Here is a 17,665-nt window from a genome sequence, read left to right as displayed (position 1 = left end):
TGTAAACCTTCTTCTTCTCCCCTTGTTGACTTTCCAAACCACTTTAGGTGCAATTGATTGAAGTGTCGTCCTCCAACAAGGACAGACAAAAGAGGCTCGAAATTTTTATATTTTGCCTCTGGTGTTAGAAACCAGAACACAATAACACATGATCAACACAATGGGTGCCACTTGTGGAGCAGAAGACTACACTAATATAAAATTACCACAGTTTCCTGGTATTAATGTTGCCTTGTTATTTCTGTGGTTAGTTTTATTTGTGAAGTTGTGTTTCAATTGTCCTTTTTGAATCGCCATAATGTTGCCTCTACTATTGCGACCTATGATTCAAAATACTGTTATTTCATCTTCCTTTTACCATAAAAAAAGTAAAATAATTGAGTAATCTCAAGAATAAATTCAATGAGCTATCGAACGAAAAAAAGCAAGTAATTTAGAAGTCAACACACGGTATCCATACGAACTAGTCGAAAGAGCAAGAACAGTAATTTGAACAATAAGTCGAGAGAGAATCTAATGGCAAACACCGACAGACAACAGAACCACATTGTCACCATCTGACCATAAGCTAAAACCCTTGCAAAATGTCAGTTCTTATCTAATATAATCTCATTTTTCAGTGGCAGGCAAAAATTCCTTACCTTCATCTTGTGCGACCCCATTCCAGAAATTTCTATTATAATTAATGTAAATTTGTTCTCATCGGAACAATCTTGAAATATTTTTCACTGGATCTTAAGCAACCAACAAATAATGCATCATTGCTTTGTCAAAGCTCAACGTTGTAGCTTGCTGTTCGGTGTGAGACAAGGCTCCGTGTTGAAGACCGTACATTGACCTATAAGGGTTTACTTTTATAATTTGTGACTTGGATGGAGAGTTTACTTATTGGCACTCATATAACATCTTCTTATATCTATTAAATCAACCAGGTTGCTTGCTAAATCATATTCTGACTCACAATTTCCACTAGTATATGTAGGTCATCAGACCACATTACGTTGTATAATCAGACTTTTGTTTGACAAGAGAAAATAAGGCGACCTAATTATTCTATTTAATTTCCTATATCTTGATTAAAAGAAGCCAGTCAATTAATTTGCGAGGATAATATCCACTTCGTAAATTACTATACGACATTGTCGACTACAGATTACTACTTATGGTAATGAACAATGAATTAAAATCAACCTCCTATATAACAGTTTATGCCCCTTTTATATCGTGTTCTTTATTCATGTTCTACAATATAAATGAGAGAACAAAAATGGCAACTTAAAGTTTGAATGACGTTCAAGTACGAGAACACTCTCACATTATGTACATGTACGTTTCAGTTTTCGATTTCCTTCGGCAGTTTCACGACCGTTTCACTCGTTACATGCACATTGATATACCAAACTCTGATTATTAAAATGCACAGAAGAAAAGAAAACTGTAAAGCAGGTAATGTGTTGTATAAGTATTACTTGTCTTTAGGTTAAATGCTGAATAGAGCTTATGGCATGTCATTGTTTTGTAGAAAATACCGCCTGAAAAAAAAAGATTAATTATTATTATTCATTATTTTTCATTGAAGAAACACGGTTCACACGGCTAAAATCGATACCAACTGGTATATTCACTGACGATTAAAAAAAACAAAAACAACAACCTCAGCCATAATCTTTTTCAATATCTTGAGAACGAAAACGAGATTCAAGATTGAAAATATAATTAAAGGATAACAGGAACTCTAAAACAAATATTGGACAATATATACAAGAGCTCCCAAGAACAATCAACACCAAAGTAAAAGATAAAAAACTTACACAGTTCATCTGTTAAATATGGACGTCATATGTTTTGGGATGGATTCAGAAGGCATAAATCACATGAGAGAAAACCCCGCCTTTAATATATGTTTACATTTCTTAACGATTGCTTCATTTCTGTACTCAAGGTTATCAATTCGATTTTCGTAAACAACACCATTGCCAAAATTAAAAAAAAAAAATAATAAAGCAAACAACACTAAACAAAAATATGTTAAGTCTATTACATAATAATATCAACGCATAAAACCAAATGTATCATAGTATGCTGATAGCCAAAATAGTGTCCAAAGATACCAGAGGGATATTCAAACTCAAAATAGTGGCGAAAGATACCAGAGGGACATTTAAACTCAAAATAGTGGCGAAAGATACCAGAGGGATATTCAAACTCAAAATAGTGGCGAAAGATACCAGAGGGACATTCAAACTCAAAATAGTGGCGAAAGATACCAGAGGGACATTCAAAGTCAAAATAGTGGCGAAAGATACCAGAGGGACATTCAAACTCAAAATAGTGGCGAAAGATACCAGAGGGACATTCAAACTCAAAATAGTGGCGAAAGATACCAGAGGGACATTCAAACTCAAAATAGTGGCGAAAGATACCAGAGGGACATTCAAACTCAAAATAGTGGCGAAAGATACCAGAGGGACATTCAAACTCAAAATAGTGGCGAAAGATACCAGAGGGACATTCAAACTCAAAATAGTGGCGAAAGATACCAGAGGGACATTCAAACTCAAAATAGTGGCGAAAGATACCAGAGGGATATTCAAACTCAAAATAGTGGCGAAAGATACCAGAGGGACATTCAAAGTCAAAATAGTGGCGAAAGATACCAGAGGGATATTCAAACTCAAAATAGTGGCGAAAGATACCAGAGGGACATTCAAACTCAAAATAGTGGCGAAAGATACCAGAGGGATATTCAAACCCAACATGACACTCCTGTATAGTTATGATCAACATCAATCTCCTGCAAAGAATTCACATCCATTCTAACTTTTGACGTACAGGTCAGATCGAATGCAAATTATATTGTACAACCAACGGTAACCTGGTTGTGAAACCCTGGCATATACGACAGTATCATATGCAACATGATGTTACCATTAGTAGAACACGATATGTGTAACCTTCCGGAGCACCTAGGATCGCTTTCTGACGGGGTTTGTATGGCTCAGTCTTTAGTTTTCCGTGAAGTGTTTGTCACTTCGTCTTTTATTTTGTGTTGTATATTTAACTGTGTTCAAGTTTTCACAATTTTACATTAACCCTGTCATATATTCATGTGAATCTTGAAGTTTCATGTCAGAAACCACAACAGGTAATGTCGAAGGCATATTTAAGTCATTTTTAAAGGTTATTTCGAGAATTCGTTGTTAACGACTTTTTTTTTAAACTTCTGTTTTAATAATACTTGCCATGTTTTCTTGATACTCGGACAAAGCAGTTTGACATACTGTTACGAAAACTGTCTTTTGTTGAAGAACACGTATAATTTGTTTTTATATCTATGGGTTTCCGCCTCTAAACACTCATTCCGTTTCCTTTTTCCAAAGGCTAGAACACAAATTTCCTCACAAGCCGAAGGGCATTGGGAGTCTAGAACAAAGTCAATCCTTCCTTTATACAAAGTGTATTACAAATGTAGGAACCCATGTACTTGTAAAACTTCTTGAATGTTGATTTAGAAGAAGAACCCATGCACTTTAAACTTCTTGTTGATTTATAAGAGGAAACCCTGTTATTACGGTTTACGAAAACAATATAATTTGTAAACTAAAAACCGGATCAGCAGATATATTGTTGGTGTTAAATTTGTCAAGTCAATATGCGATATGCTTAATCAGGAGCTTTCCTATTCTGCATCACTCTTGTCTCATCAATTTAATAGAATTGTCACAAATAAAGCGAGGAATTATTTTTCTCCGAAACAAACAACTTTATTTTAACCGCCATTTGTCTTCGTTATAAGCTCTATGTTTGTAAGCATGACATATTGATGCTATATTCGTCGTAACATTGATTACATGAGCACCAATATTTGAGGGTATGCATGAGGGTCCTTATTTTTCAAATTTTAGACTAATACCACGGACAAATGAACAAGGCAATTAACGAATATACACTGATAGATAGTAGGCCAAATAAACATATATGAAATAAGGGGCTCACAATACTAACATTATAATGGACAAAAATATAAAGAATAAAATATAATGAAGGAAATAGTACCTACAGAATACAAGAAAAAATAAATGTTGACTAGACCAAAATAATTGGACCCTCTGTCAGATCTCAACAATAGGGTAGTTGTTGATAAACAATTTGTTTTTAAAATGTATTTCCTAATAACAAAAGAACTCGTTCAACTATAATAGGTTTTTAGACTAAATGAATTGTATAATGTTTGCATTTTATCATTTATTTATCACACACCGGTTAACCAAGCCACGTGACTGAAACAATAGAATATTATATGACTATTTTAAACCCTCAATGACATAGTTATCATGATACTGAGCCAATACTATTAATCAAAACAATTTACCAAATATAGAATGCTACCAGACAATATAAAACACTGATATATATCTATAACTTTCAGAACTCGTGTTAATACAGACATAAACAATGTTAGTTATTTGACGGATAGAATTCAAGATATATATATATTATGAAATAATTAATACTTCAGGGAGATTGCCTCTAAATTCATCAACACTGTTGTTGTTGAGTCCTGTTTTAATATACTTTTTCTTTCATTTTTTCTTTTTAATCTTTTAAGTAGGCTATTTCGTATCAGTTGATAAATTGTAGCATTTCAAAATTTCTTTTGGCAATGTGACAAAAGACACCAGAAGGAATTCTTAAATGTCGAAATAATTCTGAAAACGCCATGGCCAAACAAGAACAAGACAAACATTCAAACAACAGATCACAAATCACAACAACAAAAAACTGAGCAAGACGAACACCTTTCGACTTATGAGTTAGAATGTCCCTTTGGTATCTACTTGGGCCTCTTTTATACAGTCAATGTTTAGTGGTAGAAAAAAACTAATGTCCTCGGTGTCGATAGAACATTTATAACAACATACATAGGGTTCCAAAAAGTTGTTAAGCCAAGGGGTGGAGTTGAGCAATAGGCTCTCAATTCCATGAAAATGCTCCTTTCGGCATGCGTCTCATACAGCCTCTGACAACTAAAGTCCAACTCCAACCTTCACGAGTGGTTTATTATCTGTAATTCTGGTGGAACTGTTTCAACTGACTGGAGAAGGGGTGAAGGCGAGCTACTGGCGCCTCAAAACCAGATAGCCCCGGGAAGATGGGGTTCGTAAACTTTGGAGGGTAGCCCATCTAGGAGAAGGAAAACTCTGACTCAAAACCTCCGCTGCCTTGCGGCCTTACTCTTATGCCAGGGAAAGGCTTCAGGAGACAACCTCAAGGAAAATCCAGATTAGATATCTGCAACATCCTTCCTGTACTTGCAGGATCAGATCATTTGTTCAGAAGTTAAGGGTGAGGTAACCCCTACAGAAAACCTAGAGTGCTGAAGACGGCGGTGTTGGGTTATACAGAGCACTCTTAACAGACCACAACACCACGCACAAACAGCCATTATGACACTTGAAATCACAACCAATCGATATGGTGCTCGCCTTGTGAGGACCCATCAGGCAGGTGCAGTGCCGGGTTCCCTGTCTCGAAGGAACCCATGTCGATTCAGGGGACGAACAAGAAAAGCTACTGGCCAGAAAAACAAAAAGTCAAAGTTGAAAGAACAACCAGTCATTAACATCATGCACTGGAATGCAGAAGGGGCATCTTACAAAAGAGACAAACTGCAGCATTTTCTACATGAAAATAACGTTAACATCTGCTGTATTCAGGAAACACACTTGCAAGAAGGAAAACCTTTTCAAGTCAGATGATACCAAGTTTTCAGGAGTGACAGAAAAGAAAGAAAGAAATGAGGAGTTATGACCCTAGTAAGAAACAACAGAAATGCCAGGGAGATTAAAACATATATGGAGGAAGCAGAATATCTTGAAAGCAAAGTCACCATCGGGCAAAACTCTAATAACATTGTCAACTTATACTGTCCAAATGATAAAAAACTCCCCCTAGATACCATACAGATATCGGACAGTAAATTTTTCATGGTAGGAGATTTAAACAGCCAATCGCATAGCTGGGGATACAACACAATAGATAAAAAAAGGAGAAACCATAGAAGATTGGCAAGATGAACACCATCTTTTTCTTGTCAAGGATACGACTGAAACACCGACCTTTTATTCTTGCCGATGGCATAAACAACTACACCAGACCTAGCTTTCTGTGCTGACGATATACACCAGAATATCAGTAGAAAGGTATGTGATCAGCTAGGGGGCAGTGACCATCGCCCAGTTATACTATCCATCAGAGGAACAAAAACACCTATTGATGCTCAATTACCAAGATGGAAACTGGCAAACTGGGGAAAATTTGAAACAAGAGCAAATGAACTTACAAAGGACATAGTCACTGAAGGAAAGAACATCAACAATGTTGTCAAGATATTCAACGCAAGCACAATAAGAGCGGTAAAAGAAAGTATACCAAGGGGTGTTAGAAAGGACTACAAGCCATACTGGTCCAATGAAATTCAAGAAACACATGATGCACTCACAAGAGCAAGAGAACAGGCTGAATCAAACCCCAGCCAGGAGAATAACATCAAACGCCAACAAAGCAAGGCAAAACACCTTAAAACAAAACTTGCATGCCAGAGAAGAGGACCGGATGGAGAGAAAAAAACATCATCTCTGAATATGGAGAAGGTTACAACAAAACTGTGGAACTTGACAAAAGCTCTTATGATAAGGGAAGTAAAGGCCAAAAAATAACACTAGAAGTTGGAGGAAAAACAATCACAGAAAAAGCTGCTGCAAATGCATTTGCAAAAGGTTATGAAGAAGTAAGCAATACTAACATCCCAACCTAACGTTAAAAAGAGATAAAAACAGAAATTAGAGAAAGACAGAAAACACCAGCACATGATATTATGCAGACTGACATCACTATGTCTGAGATGAAACAATCTATAAGAAAGCTAAAGGAGAAAAAGTCTCCAGATCCAGATAACATCACAAATGAGATGCTACAACACTTAGGGAACTCACCACTAAATATTTTGCTGGACATATTCAATCTTAGCTGGAGACAAGGTCAAGCCCCACAATGCTGGAAGGAGGCAATAATGATGCCAATACTAAGGAAAGGAAAGAACAAGATAAAAGCCTCAAGTTATCGTCCTATCAACCTAACAAGCAGCTGTTGTAAATTGTTGAAGCGCATAATAAACAAGCAAGCGCATGCACATGTACTTCGAATCAGAGAACATCATTGGACATGGACAAGCTGGTTTTAGACAATACAAAAGCACTACACATCTATCACAGGTACATTGTAGTAGAAGATGCATTCCAGTCCAAGAAAGTAACGTTGGCTGTCTTTGTCGGTCTTCAAAGAGCATTTGATAAGGTATGGAAAGATGAACCTCTTGCAAAAATGCTCAGATATTGCATCAAAAGAATGTACAAATGGACCAAATCTTCCTTGTATAATAGAAGAGCCAGAGTTTTGGTAGATGGGCAATATGAAGATAAAGTACTCTTAAAACAAGGGGTCCCACAAGGAGGAGTATTACCACCAACTCTATTCATACTCTTTATGAACGACCTAGTACCAGATCTACCAAAAGGGGTACAATCACCACTTTATGCAGAGATCTTGTTCTCTGGTGCTCAGAAGAGTATGCATCTACAGCTAAATACAGAATACAAACAGCCTAAGATATGATAGTCACATGGGCAAAGCAGTGGTGTGTTGCAATCAACAGAGAAAAAAAAAACAGGAACACTCTTCACACTCTCTCCAAAAACCCAGTTTGTCAAACTGATTTCGGATGATACTCCACTTAAAATAGTTGACCAACAAACATACCTTGGGGTAACTTTTGACAAAAGAATGACGTGGAAGCAACATGTACCATCAGCTGAAGCGAAGGCTAGGAGAAAATTAAACATCATGAGGAAACTTGAAGGAACAAAATGGGGTACAAAAAAAAATCATGAAATCTGTCTACCAAGGAAATGTACGACCACACCTTGAATACGGATCTAGCGCTTGGATGACTGCAGCCAAGTCTCACCATCAGACTTCAGACAAAGTTCAGAGTCAGGCACTACGTATCATCACAGGTGCTATGAAATCAACACCAATAAAAAGTATGGAGGATATAACAAAAATACCACCATTAGGTAAGAGACGAGAGTGCAAAGCCATGATACAGGCCACCAAATATCCGTGTACACACGACCACCCAATGAATACCAGACTCAAACAACTCTCATCAGACAGACTCAAAAGATCCAGTTTTACATTAGAGACAAGAGCGTTACAAAGAAAACACCAGGAAGCTCTACCTTAATATATACAACCAATAGTTTTCACAATGAATAACACCCCGTGTGTAGAAAAAACTTAGAAATGTCACCATCCAGACCTCAGTTCCGCTCATTACCACCAAAGATGAACAGACTAGTAATGTAAAAAATAAAAACTGACAATGAGTATGCTTGAAGAACAGTACCCTTCAGAAACCTGGGTAAGAGTATATATAGAGGGGTTAGCCACAAATACCACAACCAATGGAGGGGCTGGTATATACATTAAGTAAATGGAGATCAACAATCAGAGGCAATACCAACAGGCCTACATTGTTGAAACTACAAAGCTGAAGAAGAAGCCATTACTCATGCTGCACACTCCATCAAAAACAATCGATTATACATCTCAAGTAGTATTCCTGCCTGATGCCCTCTCAGTTCTACAAGCTTTGAAGAACAACAAGCTGCCTCAGCTTCAACAAGCTTTATACAACATCAAAAGTCTGACAACAGTAATTCAGTGGATCCCTTCACACTGTGAAGTTTGGGGTAATGAACAAGCCGATAGATTAGCAAAGTATGGTGCTGAACAACAACAGGAAGAAAACCCAGTCTGCTTTACAGAGATGAAGACTATCATAAATCTCTGTTCAACACACAACAGCAACAAGATAGTTACCACCAGCTAACAAGATCTGAACAAACCACCATATTCAGACTGAGGACATGACACAACAGACTCAACCAACATCTTCACAAAGTCATGAAGGTTGTTCCATCTCCAATGTGTCCTTGTGGAGAAGCAGAGCAGGATACAGCACACCTCCTACAATCATGCAAGATCCATCAGGCATTGAGAGATAAGATATGGCACTCAGAAACACCACTCAAAGATAAGCTATACGGACCAGTAGATGCTCTGTAGAAGACCACCAGATTTGTTGAGGAGACTGGTATTCAAGTGTAAAGTCGAACGATAAGAAGAAGACAACATACATGGTGTAATAAAAGTTAATTTGTTATAGAAATTACATACATAGGTAAGTCTGCCTCGTATCTTGACTAACAATAAAGGTAAGTTTAAAAAAGTGATGATTTCAGCTTTTCAAATTCTAAACTGGCCATTCCTAAACTACACCCTTCTTAATACATGCTACATTTTTGTGTCCATAGTCTTTGAAACATTTTTGGCAATGGAGAGTTATCAAAAATTACTTGAATTATGATTTGTTTAGATCTGTGAAGGTTTTGTACATACACCTGTTTACTGTTGAATAATTGATTTTGGTGTCTATATTAATTTTGTTTCGATGAGTTGCTGTCTATTACGTATACAGTAAATTTCTTTTTTTTATTTGAATCTCATAAAAGTTGTCAAAAAGCAGTCATATTGTTGTTGAATTCGAACTTTTTTTTATCTTCTTTATGCCTATTTATTATACCACGTTTTTGATTCCAATTCAATCATAGGTCGAAACCAGTTTCATCATACAGATGTTGGTTTAGTGTCGGTCACTCAATTTCAATTTATCTTAGTTTAAACATATTTATTTATAGTGGATTGGGAAACAAGTTTGCAACTTATATTAATCCCTTTCCACTTTACGGGTGTGAGTGCTGCCTTGTAGCGGCATTAGCCTGCTCTTTTTCGAAATCTACAAGGGTGTCTTTAACGTACTTCTCTCTTAACACGGGTCAGCCATTTATCGTCCCCTTCCGACGGACTATCATCGTTTCCTCGAGACCATACTCGCAAATGGTGTCAAGGGAGAGCCGAAAATTCAGTTCCTGAAATTTTCATCCCAGACGGGAATCGAACCAGGCACCTTTGTGTAAGTAGTCCGATGCACTAACCACTACACCACGTCTCTCTCTATAGCAAGTTATCTTGTTCTATATACAAGTTATCTTGTTCATAATTAACAATTTTATAGGAATTTTCAAAATATCAGCTGAAATTTCATGCTCTCTGGAAAGCAATATTAAAGAAACGAATCATTAAATAACTATGTGAACCAAATTGTGACACTATGAAATGTTTAGATTCCTTGCATTTAATAATATAACGAATTAAGAAAGACCTTTTGGCATTCCAGTAGAAGTTAATTGATGAGACATGATACAAAGAGTTTACAATATCTATCATTTTTGATGACTTGATTGAACATTAGCCAAAATTCATTTGTTATTCGTTGATACATGTATTTTGTAAACCTGATATGCTGGAAGGTGTTCAAGGAAAAGGGAATTTATGAAGAAGTTTTGTAAGGTGCCTCGTGAATCTTAAGCAATTTCATTACAAATAATTGCTTATAAAAAGTAGCAATTGCTCTAATAAACCAATATGTGGGAATATAATTGAAATCTTCTTAACCGTTTGGAATGTGATTTTATACTTGAACTGTTCCTGCACTGCAAAGGAACGTTAAGAGTAAGCACGTGTGTGTTTACGCTGTATTTACTATGTAATATAATAACTATCAATTGAATAAAACAATTACACATTTATAACTGTCGAATATGGGATTCGGAGAAAAAAGTTCTAAAAGAATTAGACTCGTCTCGAAGAATACAATTCTGCTTATATGAAAAAAAACCCCAAAAAAACAAACACTTCCAGTAACATTCGTTAAGAGAAAGCTCGTTGTGTGGCCTTGCCGAGGTTATAATAAGTCAAAAATCGTTTTGGTCTTTGTTTTTATCAATTCTTTCCTATTCTACTTTTATTTTCTAGAAAACATCCAGTTCATTTCACCTCTTTTATGTCCATAGCCTTGGTACAGGCGTCCGATGCCTCGAAGGCGTATAAACGCCAATAAATCTTCATTAGCCGCCACTTATTTAAACTTTAAAAGGATGAGTTAAAACCCTAATTGACTGGTTTGTCTATAAAAAAAATATGTTTATGATACAAGAAGTTTATAAACAGTTCATATATCAAAACGACAAACTTAAATTGTATGCACAATGCTTCGAAGGCTTTTCGTTTAAATCTTTTGTTTATTATTCTTTTTTAAGTTTGTTTAGAATTTAAGTAAAATTCAACATGGTTCTACATTTTCAACAAAAAAAAGTTCCAATCGATAATATGTTATTTTCACATATCAAATAAGCCGGTCATGGCACTGTTTAGCTTTATAGAGTTTATTATTAGATAGCAATATACATGTATTTCTACTTATTAAATATCTTTTTTTTCAATCATTTCCAACTGGGGAAATACCTGAATTTGGTATACGTATAACAAGTTTTTTTCATGGATTGTGTATATCTAAGTTATTCACAGAAATGTAAGCCGAACATGAATGACACAAACTGTTTATAACAGCTGTAAAAGTTCTCACAAAATTTCAATAACAAGGAAAATCAGATTCATATCCATCAGAAAATTGGAAATAATCAAACTTTGTGTTATCTTATCGTTGGTGTAGTATAATATAGTCTATCTGTACATTTATAAGCAAAAATTATTTGCTAAAGTCCTTTAATTTCATTTACAGATAATAATGATGTCTTGTCATGTTTAATTCAGTTAGAAAAAGTGCTTGATTCATAACCAACAGAGTAATGAGGAAGAACGACTAATATCTACATTACATAATCTTTCAATCAGTTTTTATTGAAGTATGGTGATGTAAGGTCAGTAATTGCAAGTAGTCGTTTGTTAATATATGTTCATCGTTGTCATTGGGCTTAGTTTGTTCTTCACTAGTAAAAAGTATAACAACAAAAATAACGAACTCTTAGGCAAACTAAAATCAGAAAGTCCCTTATTAAATTTGAAAATCAAAATCTCAAATCATCATCCGAATTGGAAAAAAAGTTCATATTCTGACTTGATATAGCCATTTCTTAATGTCGAAATGGTTGATTAAACTAGGCCTTGTTTTATAGCTAGCTTAACCTTGAAATTCTTTGACTGCTAATAGTCCTTTGTTGATTTATGTTATTGTTGCCATTTTACTTGTTTTTTTTTCAGTAACCTAATCTAACATCAGACACATACTTCATTTTAACAGTTTTAATGTGCGTTTTATAATTTGATTTTGCCATTTGATGAGAGACTTTCCGTTTAGAATTTTTCTCGGAGTTCAGTATTTTTGTTATTTTACTTTTTGCTGTGTTTTTGTTTATGCCACATTGCATTGGCTAGAGGTACTGCAAGGGAAAAGGTTGAGATTTCATAAAACAAGATTAAACTCGCCAACTGTTTGAGCCTGTTTCAAGTCAGGAACCAAAAAGCTTCGTTAGTCTTGTGAGTATATTTCATTTTGGTTCATTTGCATGTTTGATATGGCGGCCATTTTTTGAACTGATACAATGTACACATTATGTATTACAGATACAATGAATACGCATGGATTCTAAAAAAAGGAAAAAACGAAAAAGAATCCGTGGTAAATGAGAACAAAAATGGTTTATAGTTTAGGTGCCAACTGCAGTCAGCATCCGGATGCAAGAATTTTTTGCAGTGTTAAAAACCTTTTTGTTGCCTTGGGCTTTTTTCTGCTATTTTGTCGGTTTGTTGTCTCTTTTAAAGTAATCTATATTCTAATACACAAGTTTATGTCAGAATCATAAATTGATCGAACGATAAAAGGTGTCTGTGTCGATCTCAATTCACAAGATACTTGTCTTTGCGGTTAGTGATCTCTAGCTACCGGAATGGATAGAATAGGAACCAACAACCCGAAAAAACAAAAAAAGGTTAAGGTTAGGGTTATATAAAGTCAAGAAAAACAGCCTAAGGTCACCATTGGAATGAGGCTAATTCGCAGCGATGAAAAAATCCGCATCAGGGGGCGGGGATACATGTATATCTTGTCTGTTAATTTTCCTGTTGTGTCGTTATACATTATACATTTTAATTAAGTGTATATTTGCTTTGCTTGTGATGATGACAAAGTAGGCAATGCATACCCTATCGATGTAAAAAGGCCTTCGCCCGTTTGGAGTTCATGAGATTCCTCAATATTTTATGCTTTAGTATACTGTAAACCAACTTATTTTCGCGGATACTTAATTTCGCGTTTTACCCTTCCTAGACCACTTTGCGGCTATTTAATTTCGCGATTTTCTGAAGTTCAATAAGGAATGATCAAAGTATTATATATTCGCGACGATTAATATTCGCGTTATTTTATTACTCGTGAAAGTCGCGAAAATAAATCGCTCGCGAAAATAAGTTGGTTTACAGTATTGATTTGAATACTCTACAAGAGAAGTGGAAGATACCAATGGCCTATTCAAAATCGATACAAATTGAAAACACCCTGGCAAATATTAAAAACGAATAAAGGCAAACAACCGTGCATAAAACACGACAAAGAAATAAGCAATAGTTGACTCTAATTTGTAACTGATAAGTAGTCAAACAATAATTCACATTGTACTTCAAAGGTGATGATTTCAGTTTTCAACATTTTGAACATTTTTGTATTCATACTCTTCGGGTAGTGGAGAAAAAAAAATGATCACCATGCAAATTTTTTTAAACTTGTGAAGATTTTGTACAGGCTCCTTTTTATTGTGGAATATTTAATTTGAATGTGTATATTGATTTTGTGCCGTTATGTTGCTGTCTAATTCGTTTACAGTAAGATTTGTTTTATATGAATCTAATAAAACTTGTCAAAATGCTGTCATTTTAGTTTTGCAGTCGAGTACTTTGATCTTTGTTATGCTCATTTATTATATCTCGTTTTCTGTTACAATTGCATTAAGTAGCTGACAACGCCATGACTTAATAAAAAATTCAAACATCCGTTCATAATACACAACACAGAAAAAATACAACCAAAGACTGAGCAACACAAACACATTTCGACTTATCAGGTTTGAATGTCTCTTTGGTATCTTTCGCCTTTCTTATACAGTCATTGTTTAGTGATAGAAACATAACTAATATCTTTGATGCGTATAGAACTTTTATAACAACCGTCATGTTGGATGTATAGTATCTGTTACATAAATTACAGATATAGTAAAGTCTGCCTCGTATCTTGACTTACAATGAAGGTTGGATTTCAAAAGTGATGATTTCAGCTTTGCAAATGTTAAACTTGTCATTCCTAGAAATATCCCTCTAACATGTAATACATACTGCATTTTTGTGTTCATAGTCTTTTAAACATTTTTGGCAATGGAGAGTTGGAAAAATGATCACCATGCAAATTTGTTTAGAACTGTGATGGTTTTGTTCATACACCTGTTTATTGTTGAATGAAGAATTTTAGCGTCTAAATTTATTCTTTTGTCGTTGAGTTGCTGTCTATTACGTAGACAGTAAGATTTCTGTTTTATATGAATCTCATAAAATGCCTAAAAAGGCTGTCATTTTGTTGTTGCATTCGAGTATCTTGATCTTTGGTATGCCTATTTATTATATCTCGCTTTTGGTTTCAATAAAATTCATAAGTCGAAACAGTTTCCCTTTTACAGACATTGGTTAATTGTCGGTCACTCGATTTCAAAAACTCGTGTTTATCATCAATACTTAACAGATTGATGGGAGTTTTCAAATATCAGCTGAAATGGTAAGCCCTCTGGAAAGCAATATAAAAGAAACAAATCATTGAGTAACTGTGTGAATCAAACGTATGACACTATGAAATGTTTAGATTCCTTGCGTTTCTGTAATATAACGAATTAAGAAAGACCCTTTGGCATTCTAGTAGAGGTTAATTGAGGAGACATGATACATATTGTCGAAAGCTTTGACAAGGAGTTTACAATATGTATCATTCTTGATAACTTGATTGAATAATAACGAATATACATTTTGCTATTCATTCATACATTTGCATTTAGTGTGGCTTATAGTCTTGAGTTATCTTATGTTGTATCTTGTGTACTATTATTTGCATGTTTGTCTTTTTCTTTTTCAGCCATGAGTTTGAACGTCCCTATAGTGTCTTCGTCCCTCTTTTACGACTTATCCTCTGGTACGTGTACAAGTAAAAGGGAATTTTATGAATACGTTTCGTTGTGTGCCTTATGAACCTAAAACAAAATTAATACTGTTAATCGAATATAAACAGGTATAGCGATTACTAGACTTGATCAATCCGATGTAATCGAATTGAAAACCTCTTTACCGCTTGAGGGTACGACATATCTACTCCGCTCACTAAAGACGTCTTACTAGGTTGTTAAAAATGTGATTGCATACTTAAATTGTTCGTTCATTGCAAAGGAACGTTAGGAGTTAGCACACGTGGGTTTAAACAGTATTTACTTTTTAATATACAATAACAAAGGAATGAAACCATTTTAAATTTATAGCAGTCAAATATGGGATACGGGAAAACAAGTTCGGATAAAATTAAATCCATCTCGAATAGTATTATTCTTCTAAACAAAAATCACCTTTCGCTAAACAATAGCTCGTTTTGGGGTTATTGCTGCGAATATTATTTTCTTGTCAAAAACGTTTCATTTTTTTAATCAATACGTTCTTATTCTCATTTATTTTCTAAAAATTTTCGAGTTTATTTCATCCATCTTATGTTGACCGCCTTGGTACAGGCGTTCAATGCTTCGAAGGCATAAAGACGCCAATAAATCTTCATTAGCCGCCAACTCATTAAACATTAAAAAGGATGAGAGAAGAACCTAATTGACTAGTTTGTCTATATGTTTATGATACATGAAGCTTATGAACAGTTCATATATCAAAAGGACAAACTTAAATTGTATGAGTACATACAATCTAAGACTCTTTCGTCGTCCAATAGTATTTAAACATTTGACTTTGTATTACTTAGTTTCATTAAAAAGAATGGCCAACGTAAATTCAAGTATCTTGTCTCAGGGAGGGATAAATCCTACTTTGTAAATAATCGGTCTGATTTAAACAAAAGTTTCTCTGAAATTGACATTATCAAGATGCTTGATGTCTTGATTGACAACATATCTATTACGTTTGGAGGACGTGTTTTTTCAACATACTATCGGGATCTCCATGGGAACCAATTGTACCCTTGTTCTTGTCGACTTGTTGTTTTTTTTTATTCTAATGAGGCTGACTTCATACAGGAACTTCTTAAGAAGAAACAGATGAAGTAAAAATATCCCTTTACTTTACTTTCCGCTATTTAAATGATGTTCCCTGACCAAATATTAAATTCAAAATTTGGTGACTTTGTTGAAAGCATCTATCCCATAGAACTAGAGATAAAAGATAAAGCTAAGTCTTATCTTTTATCTTGACTCACATCTAGAAATTGACAATGAAGGTCGGTTGAAATCAAAACATTACGACAAAAGAGGTTAGTTCAGTTTCCCAATTGTGAACTTTCCCTTTTTATGTAGCAACATTCCGCTTTTATTTCTTATATAAATTTCCTTGATAGAAAAGAATGATTTAAAAAAACATTTAATCATAAATGAAGAACTGTAGAAATTGGACAAATTCCAGGTTGCTGCTCACTAGGAAGCTCTTAAACCAAGATTTCCAAATGGTGAAGTTGAAATCATCCCTCCGTTAATTTTACGGACGCAATCAGGAGTTGGTTGACCGTTATGGAATATCCGTTTCACAGATGATATCGGGTATATTCCTTATGTCATAACGAGAGTCCCGTTCCCTTTTCACGAAATTTGATCTATCGAATATGACTATTTACTGGGTTTACAATAGTATTAGCAACATGACGGGTGCCACATGTGGAGCAGGATTTTCTTACCCTTCCGGAGCACCTGAGATCACCCCTAGTTGTTGGTGGGGTTGGTGTTGCTAAGTCTTTTAAGTATTTTTCTAAAATGTAAATCATTAACTTCGGACCAGATTATGTTTAGTCCAGTAACCAGCTTTTAGTTTTGTGTAAAGTGAAAAGCAAACGTATTTTAAGCTTTTTGTACGGATTAGAATGAAAACTAATATTTAAAATGTGAAATATTTATTTCACTAGAAATAGTCAACAGGCCACACTCATTAAAAATGAAAAGGACGTATATGTAAGTAGCAAAGATCCTTATTTAAACAAAAAGTGACGAGAACGTGTCCATAGTACGTCATTTTCTATGTTCATTAGACTGTGAAATTGGGAACAAAACTCTTATTTGAAATTAAAATGAGATAGATCATATTATAGGGAACATGTGTACTAAGTTTCAAGTGATTGAACTTCGACTTCAACAAAAAGTACGTATAGCTTGATTGAAAATTTTAACCAAAAACTTAAACCAACGAACAACGACAAAGGGCTAGGACAAAAACACTATTAAGCGGCATACATTTTGTTATTTGATTTTGCCATGTGATTATGGACTTTCCGAAATGATTTTCCTCTAAATTCAGTATTTTTGTGATCGTCCTTTTTTTTTTTAAATGGGGAAAATTCAGATTCATATGTATACATGTATATATATATATCATAATATTGGTAGGTCTAAGCTGT

This window comes from Mytilus edulis, chromosome 12 (assembly GCF_963676685.1).
Source record: "Mytilus edulis chromosome 12, xbMytEdul2.2, whole genome shotgun sequence".
Taxonomy (NCBI): Eukaryota; Metazoa; Mollusca; class Bivalvia; order Mytilida; family Mytilidae; genus Mytilus; species Mytilus edulis.
This window is presented reverse-complemented; position numbering follows the sequence as displayed.